Genomic DNA, 20,254 nt, shown 5'->3' with positions numbered 1-20,254 from the left:
CATAGCATCCAAAACTGAGAGAAACTTTCTGAAATGTTCTTTTGTTCAGAATAATCACCTCAAACAGTAGAAAAAAAAAAAAAAAAGTTTTAGTTTTGAACTTTGGAGTAGGAGTTTAAATTTTGGTCTCTGGTACCTAGGATAATATCCTGGTACCGAGCTGTAGGTATGAAGAGTCTTTTCTCATTATGAATATTATTTATATCAAGCAGAGGAGTTTCCATAGGAAAGAAACCCCTCCCATTACCCATATTTTGGTGGAGCAGGGCATTTCATGGATCGCCTCAATGGCTGGAATACTCATTCAAGGCTGCTCCAGGGCATTACTTTTTTGTCGCTGCCTGGAGGAATAGGGCTTTTTAATATAAATATGTGGTGCGCTTTTGCAGCTGGAAAAATGGAGCTTAGCCCTGCACTCAGTAGGTGATCAGTGGTAACTAATTATCTGCTGACCAAATCAGGTGCTTGGTCACCTGTGCCTGCCCTTTCCCCAGTGTCCCACCTGTGCTGCGTTGCACTGAGCGGCCAGTGCCTGGCAGTGGGGCAGCCCTGGGTTCGATATGCCTGCTGTGCTTCTGGATCAAGCTCTTTATTCCCTGGCATCTCTCCATTTGAAAAATCACAGGATCACCATCACCACGTGAGTGTTGTGCAGAAAAGATTAGGAGGTGTTCAGATGCTGGATTGTTTTGGTAGGGACCAAGCAGGCATTTCAGCCAAGTGTGAAATGGATTCCTTAAGCCAGCTGCAGAAGGGCACTAAACTGGTGCATTTCCACAGAAGTTAGTTTTGGTTTTATCTACGGTTTCTGTTTGGATCTTTATTCAAAATCCATTTCTGCTTGCTGAATGCCTAGTTTTCCCAAAAGGCCTGTGTTTCATGTGAAAGACCTCCTCTGTTCAACATACACCATCAGATTATTTCTGTCTCAGTACATAGTTGCTTGGGAAAGATGTTCTTAAATTAATATTTTTTACCCAGGTAATTATCACGTTAATTACACAGATATTTTTCTCTTATTTTTAGAAGATATTCCCCTCATTTTGATATACATTTTATGAAATGACTTATGTAATGTATGTGATCTTACCTTTGTGATTAAGGGTTTCAGCTTTGGAAAAAATCAGGACCTGATTTTTCTAAGTTCTGTGTCCTAATATATATGTGTATACTTCTTACTTTTAAGTGAAATTGACACCAAATTACATTAGTTTGCAAGCATGGAAGAGAGAGTTAGTCTAAATGAGTATTATTTATGCTTTTTGTGGACTGTTTGCTACATTGTTGAAGCTGTGCACTCAGAAAATAAAATACAGTCCCCTGATTCTCAAATCCTATTTCCTCACTTCCAGATGTTAGCACATGCAGTATTTTACAACACAGCTAAGCCTTCTGTTTCATTGCTTGGTACAGTGAAGGGGCCTTCTAGAGAAAGGCATAAAACAAAGATTTCTAGAACAGAAGAAAATTGAAGGACGTGAAGATGGCTAGGCAGTGTCTTCAGAAAACTTATTATCCTGTTTCTGTGAAAATGGGGCAAAAAATGCCCTATGCCTACCTGACCTTTCAGGAAAATTATAGGCAAGATGTACATAGGCTGCTTTTCTGCCTTTATTCCACTGAATATATAACCACTTCTTATTTTTAAGAACCTTCACAGGTTTACTGCTATTTATTAGTAACAGGGTTACAATTGCTCAGAAACTATTGAAATGTGCCATGGCCCATACGCCTATGATTAGATTTACTGTTATCTTTCTAAATCCAAAATTTAGATGCTTGGAAATCGTGCTGGCTGGCTATAAAATTTATAAAAAATTTAGATGCTTGGAAATCAGCTGGCTGGCTATAAGATGTTATGGGAGAGCATAGATACAATTTCTTATGTTGAAACTCTGTCTTTTAACAAGTGGAAGAATTGTTCCTAGGGCCAAAAAGGAAGACTTGATCGTGGCTGTTGGAGCAGCTATCTAGAAGAGGAAGAGCTATGTTCCTGTTCTAATAGTTAATTGAAAGAGATATTTTACATAGAACATTTAATTTTTTTTAATATTAAATTATGTTCCTAATCACGAGCTGTGGATTCCTGCAGGTACCTGCAATTAGATGGCCTGATGGTAGGAACGTGGTGCAGCAGGAGGTGGCTGCCCGCAGAGGAAGGAAGGTGCCACAGCCAGGCACATCCTTCTGAACTGGCAGCTCTGCAGAGCTCTGCCCATGCCACCGCCAGCACTGAAGGTTCAGCAGGCCAAATTGTGATATTGCTTGCTTCTATGAAGAGCCCTTGGGCTTGTGCAGGTGTAATGGGCTGGAAATTAGTGAAATGAGTCAATAATTCTGCTGGTAGCTGAGAAGAAGGAATAAAATCCACAGTTGTGTGTAGCTGGCTGAGGTGATTACCTGCACAGGGGTAACAGGGATAAGGGTAGGAAAAACTTACATCCCAACAGACTCTTTTGAAAATGAAGATGTTGGTTAAAGCTGAGACAACTGAGATATTGGTTAAAACAAGACAATTTATTGTGAAATATTAATCAGGAAAACCAGAAATACTAGGTTTTGTTTTGCTATGTGACTCTTCCTTGTTACCTAATTGTCATGTAATTAGCATGCTGTTTATTGGGAAGGCATACTGTGTGACAGCTGTCTATTTCTTTAAAAAATAAAAACCCACCACATCCTATGTTGAATGCAGGATTTACACTATGATGCTTTAGGGAGGGGCTGTTTGAAGATGCATTGTAGCTTGAAATCAGAAGGGATAAGAAGTGTTTGAAGCCGGGTAGTATGGAAACTTCTATACCACAGAGGAGTTGCAGAGGCTCTTGACTTTGTGGAGAGGGGCTTTGTATTGCTGTCGTTCTGCTTGGTGACTGCAGCATGTTCAGAGAGACCTGGAGCAGTGGGCACTGCTATTTTGGCTGCTGTTGTACAACGGCAGGATAGCTGAGGTGGGCTGGGACCTCTGGAGATGCTCTAGGCCACCCGAGAGGATTCTCAAAGCAGGGTCAGCTGGAACAGTCTGCTCACAGCAGTGCCCAGCTGAGTTTTGAACATCTCCAGGGATGAGATGAGGAACACAAATTTAGTAATGAAACCCAATATCAACAAACATGTACTGAGCAAACCTGCCTCCTGCTGCAGCTCTTTGGAGGAGGTCTCCTGTGCGGCGAGCTTCTGAGGGAATGCAGCTTTCTAGCCAGGCAGAGTTGAAGCTCAAGGCCTCCATTAATTTAACTGCAGAAGGATAAAGTGGCTCTAGTTCCCATTTTGGGATGTGTAATGTGATGGATGTAAATCACTTCAGCACATGAACTCTGTTGAAATGAATGGAGTAGTTGTGATTTGTAATATTGGGTGGTTTCCTCTCCTGTTATTAGCAGCCTTGTTCTCAAATTTCAGATTGCAGTAGAGCTGCTAATGTTGGAAGTTCAAATGCTGTTATTTTCTGAAGGTAACTCTGGATGTCTCCACATATATTTTCCACAATTTCAACTGGCATACAGTTGCAACTGCTCCTTAATGGTTTATTCTAGGGGTCATTGTTGTTTTTTATTTCTGAAGCAGTGCTCTGACTGTGCTCCTTCTCTCACAGTTCACGTGGAGAGAACTTGTTGCAGTATCAGGATCTTATCTGGAACCAGTGGTCTGTGCTTATTAGCAAATTTGCTTAGCAAGTGCAGATAGGTTAATTGAAGTTAGTTGTGTGTGACCAGGTTGGTTTGTCTTTAATCTCTTATGTTTAAATTTTATGTGCGTGAAAACAATTAATCCTCTTAACTGCTGTAGACTTTGAATGCTTAGTAAATAAGTGGCCTCTTTAATTGACGTTATGGTGTTTGCCTGTATAAGCCAAAATAAAAGTAAAGCGCTACACACTGGGCCTTGAGGGAATCTTCATCAGTGCAGTGAGAGGTTCTATTATGTAAAAGGCTTAAGAGTCTTCCCAGCTCATTATTTTTATAGTACTGTCTGCCTTGCTCTTTTAAGACAATGCTCCTTTTTTAGCATCAACAATTTTGAGATCAGAGATCACTTCCTGAGTCAAGGCAAATTGAGCAAGATATTTCAGCACTTGACAATCAAAGATGCACTTCTCCTGCATGCAGGTTAACACTGCTTTCATTTTTATTTTTTTTTTTTTACTGAAACCCAAAAAGGTGTTCCTCTTCAAGTGAAGGGCTTGTTATCTTCACACTGCATGCAGTAAAAGAATAGTCCTGAGCTTATTTCTTCACAGAGAAACATAAGTGCTTTGCACAGTTAATCTAGGGATTACTCACTAGCCAACCATCCAAAATACTCGTATTCCCTACCAGTAAATCTGTATAACAGTTTGCATGAGATGAAATACCTTCTTTGCTTTTAATTAGGAATCAAATTTTATGCTGGCAAAATGCAATTTTTTTTTTTCCCCATTTAAACTCCTAACTCTACTGGGTGCCATGTTAGTGTCAGTTAGTACATCCTTGTGCATACCAGGTTTCAGATCATACCTGTGTTTCTTAAGTCACTGCTCAAGTGATATTTTGGCCTACACAGTGAATTGATTAGGAGTAGTAAGGGGGAGGGGAAAGAATGTGACAGTCTGGTGTAATTTGTCATATGTGAAGTATAATGGAGAAAGGGATTATCGTCTCATTTATACTGAAGTCTACACTGAGACAAGTTTGACAATAAATATTTTGCCAGGCTGCAAATGTCCTCAGTATTATGCCAGACATCAGCCGAGCACAGATTAGAGTTGTTAGTGCCTCAGCCAGGCTTCTTCTGTAGGTGTCACACTTGCTCGCTGCCTCAGCTTGATGCTGCATAGCTCTGCTCTGAAGTTCTCAGATCTTATCGCATTTACTTACACATGTAATTGTGTTCATACATAATTTGTTATTAAATTCAGTCATATGTAATGATTTTGGGAACTAATAACCTATTTTAAGTACAGTCTGTATTTTTGAATAACTTTTCTTTGAGGTTCTTAATTTTTTAACACAACTTTTAAGGTCAGTGGTCCGACTGTGTAAATTATTAAATACTTCTAAATTTTTTATAACTTTCCCCAGCAATGCAGACTGGATTTTCCCTTCTCTTTGCTGTTCCTGGATGTGCAGCATGGAGGGTGCTACTGCACATCTTTTTTTTTTTGTTTGTTTCAGATCATAGTCATTAATGTGAAATCTAAGCTCTCATTTTACTAATTGTAATGGTAACATAGAGAATATTTTGCTCCCTCACAGTGAAAATTGACCTGCTTCTTTAATCTGTATGAGGTTGCACAGTGAGTATCATGTTCATCCCTTGATTTGGATCAGTTCTCAAGACAAGGGCCAACACTACCCCAGCACAGCACTGCAGCAGCAGCAGAATTTGACAGTATGCATTTCTGCCACCTCTGACCCTGAAGATCCTGTCTGTCCTAGGACAGATTTTTGTCCTCTGAAACTGCGGAGTAAATTGATACTGCTCATTTTAGCTGAGTAACAGTACAGACGAAAATTTTGCAAGGCAAGAAGAATTCAAATTGAGATCCATTTGCACTAGCTGGTGAATTACTCCAAAGAATTACCCACATGGAGATTTTTCTGCTAGCAAGTAGAGAAAGAAGCTTCTAGTAAATGTCTGGGACAGTTCAAAAAATTCTCAGTTGGAGACCACTGTTGGAGGATTTGGTGTTTCTTTTCCCACTCAGGGGTTCAATTTTAACGTTGTACCTGCATCACTGTAGACAAAAAGTAAAAATGGAGTTGATTAATTGCAAACACTTACATTGAGTCATGAATTCAAATCTTTGCAACCATCACATCTTTTCGTTTGGATCAGCTGTCTGGTGCTGATAAAAATCAGTGCAACATCTTCCTATCAGTGGCAATCACATCAGCTGCATAACCAGTAGCTATAAAAGAAGCTGCAAAGCAAAAATACCATTTGCTGGACTTTCAAAAGCAAATTAAATAAATAAAAAATCCCTCCCACCAGGAAAAAGTCCCTGCAATGTCCTAAGCACATTGTCCTTTGACTTGTCTAGGTCTAGAAATTTTGGTGACGCAAATATTCTATCTATACTGTAGAACTCTATAAGTAAAGAAAATGTGGCCAGTTATGTCCTCTGATCCATCCGAGTCTTCTTAACACCTTGTTTGCTCTTTTCCTGGTGAAAAAAAGAAAGATAAAACATCTGTTTCTTTTACTTCATAAATTACTTCTACTTCATCCCTGCTTTCAAGTAGTTCCTGAATGTGCTTATGATTGCAAAATGACAATTCTATACATAAGAAATTTTAGGGAAAGAAATAGACATCAAGAACAATTTACAGTGAAGAGAATATACATCTAGATAAATGAGTTTGTGTATGGGGTGGTACTCCCGCTGAACTCTGCAACAAATATGTACCAGTAGATACTGCGATCTTCCAAAAAAGCCATTCAAATACAAAACAGGGATTTTCTTGATGTTTTGCTTGTCTGTAAACAAGCAGCTTAATTTTATGCTGATGGAATCAGGTAATATGTAATGTTTTCTGATGATACTGGGCATGTGTACAAACTGAAGTGACCACCCATTACGTGCCTTGTAGTGCCTGGTCTCGTGAAACATCTCTGGCTTTTCAGGCTGAGCTACCTTCTGCAGTTGCTGGTATCAGTGGGAGCTATGAATGTTCAGCATTTCTGGAAATCAGACACAGATTGTCTCAAGTTGGGTGCCCCAAATCTTCAGAAAATACTGCTAATTAGGCATTTTGCTGGAGGGTGCTCTCTGAAACCACTATGAGATAGGGTTACTGTGATTGAAGTCTCTTCTATTTTGGAATCTAATTTCAAAATGACTGACAATAAACACAGTGCCTGATCAAAAGACATGCAAAGCATGGGGTCCCCTCCTGCTGCATATTTATACGCTGCAATGTGTTATAAATACATTAAACTCAGTAGAAACCATTGTAGTTTATATAAATCAACTGTTATTGAAGAGCTAGCCAGTTCATTAGTGTGTGTGCTCCTGCGTATGTACGTGGTTTGCTGGGCTGCTGGAGGGAGACAGTTCCTGGGGTGTCAGACCTGTGGTGGTCCTCTGGCATCCTTCTCCACTTGAAGGCATCAGCAATTAATTGTGGGGAGTTGTGCAATAGATTTTGCAAATTAAATACCTGAACCTCTGTCTTCTTAAAGTACTTTTAAGTTAGTTACAGTAGCTACAGTTAAGTGATGAAACAGATATTAAACACAAGTGACCTGGGGAAAACAACTCCACATTTCAGAAATAGGTTGTTTTCCCCTTTGATGATGGAACACTTTGTGTCAATGCTGAAGAAGGAAGCTTTGTCTCTGTGGCATTATCTAAATCAACATTCCTATGTCAGGAGAAAATAGAACCCAGTGATTCATATGTATTTTGACCTCGTAGATAAATATTACTGCATTGTGAGAGGAAAGAGAGAAGGACCATGACGTTTATTTGTACTCCTTGGCATTAAGATCATTGTGGAACAGAGGAGGTTTTCTGTGGACCAAGTTAAATCCATATATGCACAGCTTTACTGGAGATGTGTGTAAGAGTCAGAGTGGTACTGTTGGAACTAGGTATGAATTCTACTTCCTTCATGTTCTTGCACGTCTGTGTTTGAGAACAAAAATGGGAAAGTCTGGAATGTACGAGTACCAAATACATATAAAATACAATTTAATCTGTCATCTAATGTACAGTAACGAGTGCATTATAGTCCAGTGCAAACATGGACCAGACGTGTCTCTACCATTAGCAGGCTTCCCAGAGGACAAAAAATACACAAAGCCAGAAGGCAGCAAGGATACATACGTAACTTCCAAATCCAGAATTTTCTCTTTTCTTAAGGTGTTAATTTCTCCTGTGTATACATATTTATTTGTCCAACACACACCAAGACTTATTTTCATTTTATGAAGTTAAATGATAATGGTGGGAAAACATTTGTCAAAGTGGAGAAGCCACTTCTTTGGGAGGGGTGACGGTAAGGGGAAGGAATGTTCTTTCTCACCATCTGTTTTCCCTAGAAGGTGGCCCATGTGGAAAATTGCATGTGTAACTGCAAAGTCAACTGCTAATGAGCCACTGGGGGTGATCTTGGAGTAGGAACAGTAAGTCTTATCAGTCTCTTGCTCATTGTGCTTTATGACATTAACATTTGCAATATTCTGCAAGTTAGTGAATGTTGTGCAAGTATCAGTTTCTTTTATGTACAGGCAATAGAGCCTAGAAACAAAGTGATTTCCTCACAGTCATGGAGAAAATCACTGCTGAGCCTGCAGTAATTCTTAGGGGATCCTGTTTCAGAAATGTATCAGGAGGATCCTTCTGAGTTCTTTGTCGATGTGCAGCACGTGTGTGTAGCAGTGCAGCACAACACCAATGTGCTGTACATGCAGCATTCTGAGCCTCTGCTGTAAGCTGTCTCTGTTCTCAGCCATGCCACCGGTCTGGAGAACTACAAAAAGAAGCAACTATTGAGCAGGGTTCTCAAACACATATTTAGCTTCAAGTCCCCAACCTTTGTTTTTGATGGGGACTGTTGCCCTTTATAAAATAGCTTATGGATCTCAGCACTTTGTTGAAGCAAGGTACGGTCATAGGCAAGAAACTCTAAAGATCCAGCTTTAACAAAGCTGCCACAAAGAGGCTTGCACCTCTGCAGAAGTACAGAGCCAGAGGGCAGCTGCTGCCTCTGTGCCTCATTATCAAGAGTTGTGTGTTGGCTCAGGAGGTAGTACGGATTCGCTAAACCAGAGAATCTGTGGACTTACGTAATTATCAGCTTCCACTGAGCCCTGATTCGGCCACCTGGTTCCCTTTCTAGCTGGAGAGTTAGCATGTCAATAATAGCTGCTAGTGTTACAGAAGAGAGGTGAAGCCTGGAGGAGAAGATAGAGTTCATACTGGCAGTGTTTGTGAAAGCCTGGTGGAATGGGGCTGATAGTTGTCTCAGCCACAGACAACATGGTGGGATGTTATTTGTGGGAAAATGTAAGCAGCTCTTTTTTCCTTTCTCTTTTTTCCTGTTTACTGACTCATATTGGTCTGATGGATTTGATAAACTAGTGCAGCTCAAAGTATTTAAGTTTAGGAAAGTATTTACTCTCTGCTCATTTTGTTTAGTTACGCTCATTAGAAGATAACCAGATTGACCCAAACCGCAGTGTAGTTAGTGACTTTCAACTGTTTTGGTCCTTGGGCCTTGTTTATTTAATGGCCTCACTACACTGTTCTTAATAATTTTAAGTATGTTGTGATCTCAAAAAAAGATTAGTCAACTCTTTGTTGATTATGATAAAGAGAATATTTTTGTCCAGACGTGTGTGACAAGCATTGCGTGGGGAATATTTTCTCATGTCGGGCAGATGTTTAGTGAACTGAATGCTGTTGCAGAGCCTTGATCAGAAGTTTGTGGTGTCGTGCTGAAGGGTTGGTGACATTGCTGCTCAGGAAGTAAGTAAATCCTCACGTGTTAATGCCACCCTAAAATAACAGTTTGGGACAGTGATAGTTTAAGTGTAGGTAGAGCGGGGAAAAAGACCCTGAACAGGAAGGATTTTTGACAGCAAAGACCTTGCCAAGGAGCACCGTGCTTTGTTTATATATTCCCTTTCTGTTGTAGATTTCTCTTCCCCGGCAGATGAAAGGAGGATGTGTTTTCTCTCTGTTTTAAACCTAGTGATACTATATGAAGAAACTTCTTACCCACACACTGATTTAATGAATCTGTAATTTTAGGCTTGTCTTTTTGGAGAGAAGGGATTTTCCAACATTTCCTAAGGAGAGTTTCTGAAAAGCAATAACTATAATATTAAAAACCTCCAAGTCACCTTTTCTCCTCACAGGAAATAACACAGCTTTCCTCGCATCTCTAGCAGTATTTAATTATACCCAAATTCTTACAGAATGACAAATGGCAGGTTGTCTCAGTGGTAGAAGATTTGAATTTTTAGATGTGAAATGCAGATTACGTGGGTCCTGGATTATCTGGGCTTTGCCTATGTATTGGATCTCTGTCAGATTTTTCACTCTCCTTTGTACTTTAGAAGACACTGAAAGAAAAGCTGCAAAGAGATGTGAAGTTAGCAGCATGTCTGTAGCATTTGTTACATGCTCCTGAAACGTCGGCCTGATTTATTGTCTGGTGCTGGGCAATGCGTGTGCCCCACGGGGGGAGCGTGCTGCGTGGAAGGCAGTGGTGGGCACATGTTTATTTGCAGAGAGCCTCCTCATTCCTTCTCTTCTTTTTGCTGCCTTGGTGAATGAATGCAGAACCTTCCTCATGAAGGAGAGATCTGTGCATCTTGTTGGGCTGCCCTTCTTTTGGACGTCCTGCAGCTGAGGGTCCTTTTTCAGATAGCTGCTGAAGGAGGGAGGATTTGCTGCCCAGAGTGTTCTTCAGCAGCTGTGTCAGAGGCAGGTTTTTGCCATGGCAGAAAGTTCCTTGTAACCTGAAGCCCCAGTTCTGACCTTTGCTGATACAGTCTCAGCACGGCACCAAAAAAAAATTGTGAGGTGAATGTTTACATCATCAGTTGGGCGAGTTAATGGTTTGGATCCAACAACCTATTTTTTCCCCCACAACAAGCCATTGTGAGCAGCACTGGAGTTCCAGCTTGGATGTGATGTGCTGCATTCCACAGAGGTTGTGGTGGCTCAAAGCAGATACACACATGGCTCTGCACCCTATGGGCTTTGCCATGTAGGATGTCTCATCATAGTACTGACCTCATCCTATATAGCAAAGCAAAATAAATTTTGGTGGCCGTTCTGCTGTAGAGAATTTTGTTGGCATTAGCTCCCTATTTGAGATATTTCACTAGCTTGTGCTGCACGTGTTGGGACGAAGCCTGTACATGAAACAGGGTCAAAATGTCAGCTTTTTGTTTCTGCCCCTCTTGTTCCAGCTGTGGAAAGAAGGGGCTGTGCAGCCCAAGTCTGCTGTCCAGCCGTGCCTCCCATGCATCCCATCCCTAGAGCAGCAGCCCCTTGCAGTAGTGCTGCTAGCCAGTGGCCACCCCTGAGCCCCAGCCGTGGCTTTTCCAACTGTTCTTGGCAAACACAGATCTCACGACTGCCAGAGCATCCATCATTTCAGGTCCATGCCAATGTTCTTTGCCCCTGGGGGCTGCACCCCCGCCAGCAGGGAGCTGGGGAACCCTAGGGGGGCTGCAAGTCACAGCAGGTGGCGCTCCAAAACTGCCAGAATTTCTCACTTCTCTTCCTGTTTTTTTTTTTTTTTTTTTTTTTTTTTTTTTTTTTTTTTCCGTTTTGATTATCGGTTTCACATAGCGAATTTAGGCACCCTGTTTCGAAACAGAAGAATTTCAAGACTGCCTAACCTCTCCTCAGCTGAAATTCACTGTGCACTTACCACTTGGCAGACGCCAGAAACAGCTCAGTGGGTGCTTTTTATAGTCATCATTGAAAAAAAAAAAAAATCACCACCCCATTAATACACTTCTTTTTGTTGTAACTGCTGGTAAATGCGAGTGTCTGCGCAGATCGGGGCTGGCTGGAACTCCAATCATTATACTGCAAGAATATTTTTGATAGATTTTCAGCAGCTCCAGAGTTTCTGTCAACATCACTTTGGCTTTTTAATAGGTCCCAGGACCCATGAAAACATTCAGGTCAGTTTAGTACCTGAATCTTCCCAAGTAATTAGCAGGTAGAATTACCCGGTAGCAGTCAGTGTTTTTCCCTGTAATCCGTCCACAGAAGCTGCAGCACAGTAATTGCTATCTCTGGCAGCCCTGCAAACATGTCTAATTTAATGTGTCAATAGGGATTTTTCTTTCTGTTTTTTCATTCCTGATGCCAGGCAGTGAATTTTCCTTTCAGAAGGCCAGACTCAAAGTGAGATGGATATATTGAACATGTGAATTTCAAGGAAATGTATTTCCCAGCAACTGTAAATGTGTAAAAGCATTCAGAGCTCATTCTCCTTTCCACATGACTTTTCAACAGGTTAAATAAATGTATGTAACAGAAGGATACTCAGCTGTATGGTCCACATTTCCTGGAGCAGAGAAATGCTAAGCTGCCCGTGGTGTTTCCTAGCTGGCCGCGCAGCATTTCAGCGCTTCTGGCTTCTTTGGGGATGCTCTGGTGTTTTCTGAAGTTGACTTGATGATGTCAACTACTGGTGAGACACATGTAGCTTTTTAGTTTCCCCTCAGTCAACGTTTGCCAGTAGTGAATGAACAGATGGGCTCAGATCTGCTTTGAGACCAGATGTGGAATGTGCATATTTCCAGGATACTGCACAGGCAGGTTTTCTGTCAGCAAGCTCTGCATCGTGGCTGGCTTTGTGGTACTTGTGCGGCTGCGCTGGGACAAGTGGTGGGCCAGAGGGCTGCACTTTCCTTAACTGCTTCATTTGCCTAAATACCCCTTTCTTACGGGTTAGATTGTGGGGCACTGTGAGTTTTTGTTCTGTATTAAAAAACAAGATTCTATTCTGTGTGAGGGAAAGAATATATTATAATGATAAAAGTGGTTATTCCCAAAAGAAAGAGAGATATGCATTATATATTCTCTACAGATCTATAAGCAGTCCTTTGAGTCTGTTCACATCACACTGTGAGTCACTGATATTTCCTGTTTAGTTTTCAGTGAAGTCTCTAGCATCTCTGTTGTGAAGAAAAAGTAAAAATAAAATAATCCATCATGAACAAACCCATTGGGCATGTTTCTGAGCAGTCCTGGATACACAAAAAACAATATTCTTCTTTATTAAAGGAGAGCATCCCAGAGAATCACAGTTGTGTTGTGTCAGGGATTGCGGGCATACAGAATAAAACTGTCCTTCCTGAGAGCATGAGCAAGGCTGGATCCTCAGGTGACCTAATTGGCATTGCTAAACTGGAGGCAGCAGACCCATAGTACGTTAGCCACTTGATAGTGGCTTGATCTTTTAGTCCTTTCAGTTTAAAAAATTCCCTTTTGAAAGAGTAAGCAGGATAGACTTGTAGCAGTAAAGGACTGTGGTGTGCTACTCAAGTTCTTGTTCTGTTCCTTTTCTTAATTTAAATTTCCCAGCTTAAAAATTGAACCTTTGAAATTCGAAATACTGGTTTCGCTGGCTAGCATTCAGGTATGTAAGTACTGCAATTATTGAGCAAATGGATATCAAGATTAAGTAACTGTGGCAAAATCCATAGTGAACGTGAACAGCAAAATTTTATTAATGAATTAAGACCATAATTTCATACAAAACAAAACAAGTTATGTAAATTGAAGGATTCTGCTCCTTTAAATACAGGCAAAATTATATGTCATCACAGAATACATTTTTAGTATAAAAAATTACTTGTATTTTGTATTTTTTTTTGGTCCTGAAATTATGCAATATCTATAGTATAGTTATGCTTCAATGTGGGCCTTTTTAGGAGGAAGCCCTAGAAGTTTCATAGAGAACTCACTCACTCCAAACTGCTTCTCTATTCAGCAGATTAAAAATTGAGGCCCTTCTCTGGTTTAAATGGCAGTCAGTAAATCCACAGGTAATCCCTGTAACTTTTCATATAAATTTGATAACGAAAGAAAGTATGCTACTAGCATCTCTATAACATAACTAAGCTTCATTGCATAACTCAAACCATGATGGAGATTTTGACATGCTCAGTGGCAATCTGACAGATGTGTCATAGTGTCTAATCCCCAAAAGCCCCAAAGCTCTCTGAAAATGGGTGTTTCTGAAAGACCAGATTGGCAAACATGCTGCATTTTTATTAAGCTTTTTCTCTCAGTGCCTGTATTACTTCCAGCGTCGTCTTGTTGCCAGCTTGACTGTACAGCTATGCACTAACTAGTCTGGCAGTTCTGCTTTGTTAGCAAAGAGACTATATATATATATACACACACATACATGCATGTATATATATAATGTATACTTAAATTATGTATGTAAATTTTATGTAATTGTAATTGTCTTTATTTATGGTTTTAAAACACTAGAATAGTGAATTTAGGACTTTTATTCCACATTTTCCTGTTCTGCAAGGTGCAACTGTAGCATATTGGTGTGTGTCCCAGCTTAAATATTTCTGGCATTATAAACAAACAAACAAACAAACAAAAAAAGTAGTAGTAACATAAATATCTGTTTATGATAAGTTCAGAATGTATAGTGAAGCAATATTTGAAATGCCAGTTGTAGGGGGGAAAGTAAACGATGTGCTTGGAAGGGATTTTGATAAAATGACCCCCGAGTTTAAATGCAGACAATGTTCCTAGTCCTGGAATTTGCCAGCAAATCTCTAGGCCAGACTCATGGGAGACTGAAAGGAGTCTCAGTGAAACATCTCTGTGTCCTATACATCATGCTCAGCAGCATCTCTGGTGTTTGGATGACATCCACCTTTGGTAACGAGAAAATTGGGCCAGTTTACGTTCTGTTACAGAGCAGCTTCCTGGATGACAGAATAATTTCCAATCTAAGTGCCCTGGATTACTCCCTGCTGTGAGCTAATAGGGTGCTAATTAGCATATTTCATTTATTTACTTAACTGGGATAAAAACAATTGGGCACAGGTCCCATTTACAATGGTTTCCCAGGGAAGCTGCAAACTACTGTAAGTGTAACGGTGTCACATTAAAAAGGTATAAGCTCACATAAACACAATGTGCAGGCTGAGCACACACCGCCAGGCCGTCCAATCTCCTCGTACAGTGAGAGTGGTTTGGAACATTCAATGAAGCCATATCTCCATTTCCTTTAAGTCTTACATGGGATAAATTAAATTAGAGCAGTATTTTTCTGATCTTTGCAGGTCCACTGGTGACAGTATTGAAGAAGCACTGTGCTGGGGACAGCATCTTGCTTTGCCTTGTGTTCTCTTGTGATGGCTGCTACCTTAATTTCTCATGACCATAACCCGCACTAAAGCTTGTGCAAGCATTTGTTTACCCCTGAAACATGAGTTGGAAATTGCTGTCCTACAACTTTTTCCTCAGTTGCAGTGAAAGCAGTAGCAAAGAGTATTTTGGTTAAAATAAGTAGTTCCAGCAACGGGGCTGCTTTGAGGTTCCTTGAGGCTCCTGTGGTCCCTGAGGTTCTTTAAGGCAGCCTGGAGCTGCTTGGAGCTGGAGCTCATTCCTAGTGTGGGACACACCTGCCCAGTGGTTCGTGCTGTTCTGGAAGATCTAGAGAACAAGTCTTACAAGGAGCGGCTGGGGGGCCCGGGGTTGTTTAGCTTGGAGGAAAGAAGGCTCAGGGAGATCTTATTGTACTTTACTATGATCTCAAAAGAGGTTGTAGTGAGGTGGGGATCAGGTTCTTCTCCCAAGCACCAAGCGATAAGGGAAAATGGTCTGAAGTTGTACCAGGGGAGGTTTAGGTTGGAAATTAGGAGAAATTTATTTACTGAAAGGTTTGTGTGGTATTAGAATAAGCTACTCAGGGAAGTGGTTGAGTCACCATGGAGGTCTTCAATAAATGTGTATGTGTAGAACTTTAAAGCATGGTTTAATGGTGGGCTTGTCAGTACTAGGTTGGGCTGGATGATCTTAGAGGTCTTTTCCAACCTGAATGATGATTTGATGATATTTCTAGTTGAATAAATGTTGAAAATGCCCTTTTATTTATTGGCTTGTTTGTTCCTCATCCTCAGCTTCCCCACGATCCTGGTGTCCTGCATATCGTAAGGGGTATAAAACTGCAAGCACCCTACTTAGTAGCTGATCTGGGGAAATTTCGAATATTTGTTCTGTGAGTTTGTAGAGGGTGAGGCAGGAAGTAAAAACTCATCCTCTGCTTTGTTGAACACAAGTCTCTTTCCAAACTGTTTGACATTTTAAAACACACCTTTGCATTTTTATATCTTAAGCAAGACTTTTACTTAGGATGAAATTCCTTATCCATTTTAATTCACATTCTGCTTAGTTATGAAAATCTGGATTTGCCCTGAGGCACTATAATATCTCTCTGCATCTGTGAGGCAAGTTCATTAAATGGTATGGAGAGATTTTGAGATCAGGAGACCTGGGGTCTGTTCCTGCCCTTCTTCACATCTCATTGCGTGACACTGAGTAATCTGCTTTTCCAATCTTCAGTTCCCTTTTCCATAAACTGGAGAGGATAACACTTAATCTTGCCCTTTTAAGCACCTGTTAATATTGGAAGATGCTTTGTGACAAAGATCCATTAGCCCCCAGACCTCTTCCCTCCTGTCCCAAACCTAGCTCACCATTTCAGTACACAGTGACCTACCTACTTGGGTATTTGTATCATGATCTGCTTTTTACCACTTGTCTTGCTTCCAAAGTGAGCTGTTGCTGCAGTTACCAGTGTCTATTTACAGTTGTCATTCTGGTTTGTAGGATCAGCCATCCCTCCTCTCCAGCTAACCTGGGATGTATCTGTGGGAGAACCATAATTGTATCTGTGGGAGAATCTTGCTCTTGTTTTTCCTGGCCCAGAAAGCTCTTGAGCTGGAAAAGAGCAAACATGGAGTGTATGTTTCCTGTGCTGTACTGAGTAAATACCACTGAAAGAATATTGCTCTTTTGCATTTTCCAAGGTTGTAAAACAGATTTAGAGCATCCAAGTATAAAAATTTATAAACTAATTAGAATAACTAGAGCTCTGAGACTCAGCACCTTATATTCAGACTAGCAAGACTTGTTCCAAGGAGGTGTGTTTACTGTGTTGTTCATGTTGAAGTTGTCATATATCCCAAAAAAGCGTCATCACCATTCAGTACCTTTCCTCTACTTGGTTATAGAAATCTCATTCCTCTTTTCTGCTGCAATGAAATATCTTGCAGAAATGAAGACATTTCTGCTTTGGGGTTTTAAGAGTAAGCCTAATTATTATGAACGATATACCTAATAGAATTTAAATATGAAATATATTATTTGTTTTATTTTTCCCAGACCCACCTGAACATAGTGAAGGAGTGAATGGAGTGAATGGAGTGAATGAATGGAGCCCATAGAGCGTTAGCCCCCAGATTTGACAGCATTGACTAGTCAATCTCATAGCTACAATGCATTGACACAATTTAGAAAAAAAGTAAAAAATAAAAATGCATTTCCTGAAGGCTCATGAATTCATGACTGTGGACCCAGAAATTCTACTGTTGACCTGTGTGCAGAAGAAACTTCTGGTTGTGTTTCCAGGGCCATTTGGATTCCATCAGGGGCCAAAAATCTGGATGATAGTTCTGTACAATTTTAGTGTGTTCCATGTTGGAGACCTCATCATTGGTGAGTGAACCAATTTTTCAGTAATCTTTGTCACAGCAGGCAAGATAGAAATTGGTCTGTAATTTGTAATCATTACTTCTTTTGCCTGAGATTAATCGTGGATCACCCACAGTGAAAAAAGATGCCTCCTAACCTCGGGAAGGACCATTCTCCATTCAGAAGGCCACTGAGGCTTTCTGTTCACAAAGCACACTTTGTCTTGACCATCCTTCTTTTTGTATGTCAGATGAACTTTTATCTATGTTCTGCTTTTCTCTACAAGAATGAATACTCCAGACTTTTTACATAAAGCGATTTTCTCAATTCTTAGTACTGTGAAAGAGATGGGAGAGTAGGGGGGGAGAGCTTTGGAGTTTTCCTATTGATATTTTTTTTCAGAAGGGACAAAAAAGTGTTACAGTGCATGCAAGTAGATGTGGGCAATGAACAGAAATAACCTTTACGTAAAAACATAGAAAGGCTCTAGTTACTACCAGGAAGTTAATATGAGGAATTTGGGCTAAAGGATACTGTGATCCTAAAGATCTGAGTTGGTCTATGAAAGCAAAGCATTCACAAAGCAACCCAGCTAGTCCAGCACTGTGCTATATATAGTGAGGAAGCTTCAGATATTCAAAATGATGCCTTAACTGACCTCTTTAAGGTATTACCAAACTTTCTTATATAATGCCCCCCCCCCCCTCCATTTTATTTATTTATTTATCCCTAGTTAAAAGCCAGCTTGATTTGTCCCTGATTTTACCCCTTCCACTCCTAGTTTTCCTTACATGGTCTAAAGGAAGCCTTGGCCTAGAGTTTGTCATTCTCATATGAAATGCTTTCCAGTTGAAATTGGATTGTTTGCTTTAATATTGATGGGTTTCAAAATAGGAAATATCAGAAAAAAAATCTGAATAAGGTGCGGGGATGACTATAGGATATCAATATTGAGAACAGTAAATGTGGTCATAGTATTCATCAGGCATTATGTTTCCAATAAGGCAGGGAGATGCTAAAACCACTGTACGTTTTTGATCACCCCTGTTCAAGAATCATAATTTCAGGCAAGGATGGGTGAGAAAAGCCTTCTGGAGTGCTTAGGGCAGTGGAGAGCCTATTGTACCACAACCACCACAAATAAAAAAGTTATGGAAGTTGAAGGATGATGTTAGAATATAAATAAATAGATATGAATAGCCTGAAATTAAATTGGAAATGAAAAGGTTTCTAAACATCATATACCATCATTGGTTAATGCATATAGCCATATGGTGGTATAAACCATATGGTGGTGTAACCATCACTGAAGAATCTAGGAGGTCCTTTCAGGAATATTTCCTACAGTGATGTGTTCCTACATATGTATTCATGTAATTTTCTTGGATGGGTATAAAATGTCAGAATAATGTTTTGAGATCTCAGTTTTCAAATAGTGAGCATGTGAATTGAGATACATAACTTAAAACAAGCTGTAGAACTATGATTTTTTTGAATACCTTGTTTTGGTTAGCTTTCCTCTTAATCTGTAAACACCAAAGTTACTGAGTCTACTTTATAGAGAACAGCGTGAAGTACTGGAAAAAATGTCACACAGAAATTACCGGTTGTGTCTTAATGACTACTTGTATTTAATTGAGAAGTCAGATTCATCTGTGTTGTACTTCAGATTCAAGATAATTCCAGGAAAGAAACGTTGGCAAATTATGAATTTTCTAATATATCCAGTGAGCCCATTAATTTTAAATGAAGATTGTTGGAGCTTCCCTGGGGGGCTGTAGCTTGCTTTTAATTTTCATTGGTGTTTGTGTTTCATGTGGGACATGTATATTAAGTGAACTGAGCTCCATGCAGAAGTTGGGGGAAACTTTGCTTGCTTTACGTATTTTAGAGGCATTCTTCTTTGTCTAACTGGGAAGTCTCTGGTTCGGAGACTTTCCAAGGTGACCTTTATTTACCAGTGTGATATGATATTATGTTAGGGGTTTCTCATAGTCCCTCCTGACAGATCTGTTTTATTTGGTTGTGCACCAAGACAATGAAGAAGAAGGAAAGTGCTTCTCCAGCTGGGTGGTTCAGGGTGTTCCTTCTCTGCTGATTGTTATTCTTGGTACAAATCATTTAAGCATGTCAATAAAAAGAGTGAAACTGTGTGCATGTTTGTTTGGGATATCCTATTGCATACTCTATTTGGAATATGTCCTGTGTGGACTCATATTCTCTTGTCCACAGGAGGGAGCTGAAATTGGTGTTTCCTCTGCTGGGTGAGTTCTATAGGCGATGGTCACTGAATGAAAGAAGGATGTTTGTATCTAGAGCGCTTCCCAAATTTTAAGCCAAAATTTTTTAGTAAATCTTAGATTGGGATAAACGTTTGCTCAGGACTGAAATAGGATTTTTCTGTTGGGAGTCTATCTTGCTATCTCATTTCTCCAAATATTTCTGAAGTGCATTGGTTTTGCATGCCACAGGCCTTGCTGCCCATTTTGTCTGCACATTGTTACTCCGGGATGCATAGTTGAGAGAAACTGAACAGCTCCTCCCGGCTCTAGGTGATTTGTAAATTGAACATTTATACACAAAAATGTGGGGTGGGTTTATTGTGCCAGTAGGATAACTGCTCGAAGGAGACAACTGGACATTTGTGAACTAATGAAGTTTGTCTGTTTCTGCTTCTATGCACACAAGGGATGTACTCAGATATATTTACTTAATTAATTTTTTTGCTATTGTCTCATTTTCTGTGCTCCTTTGTTGCCTGATCCATCTTCTTGTTATTTGAAATTGCTCCTTTTCTTCTGCTGAAACTGATACATGCACAAACTGTAGCAAAGCGCTGAATGTTCAAGATTTTGAATCTGTGATTCATTCTACTGTGAACCAAATATATTATTTTCTCAGCATCTTCACCCTTTCAGAAAGTATTGTGATACATATTTACATTCCCTTGAATGAACAAACCCCACCTCTTTTTAAGATATGTTTAAAAATTTTCATGGGTTATTTTTTATATTTCGAAATTTGGTCATTTGAGTGCATTAGTAGTAGGCTTTTTTTTTTTTT

At 40.0% G+C, this 20,254-nt stretch overlaps 1 long non-coding RNA gene across 2 annotated transcripts in view; it reads left to right on the top strand.

Annotated features, from left to right (window-relative positions):
- Positions 1 to 305: 305 nt before the first annotated feature.
- LOC137860564 (uncharacterized) overlaps positions 306 to 20,254 on the top strand; it is a 92,820-nt gene continuing 72,871 nt past the window's right edge. For both annotated transcript variants that reach the window (XR_011099013.1, XR_011099012.1), the window contains exon 1: positions 306 to 640. This is a non-coding gene — a long non-coding RNA (uncharacterized lncRNA). The remainder of the gene's footprint in view (positions 641 to 20,254) is intronic.

The sequence above is a fragment of the Anas acuta genome, chromosome 8, assembly GCF_963932015.1.
Source record: "Anas acuta chromosome 8, bAnaAcu1.1, whole genome shotgun sequence".
In the NCBI taxonomy this organism is placed as follows: domain Eukaryota; kingdom Metazoa; phylum Chordata; class Aves; order Anseriformes; family Anatidae; genus Anas; species Anas acuta.
The sequence above is the reverse complement of the archived record's forward strand: the minus strand, read 5'-3'. Positions and strand labels throughout refer to the sequence as shown.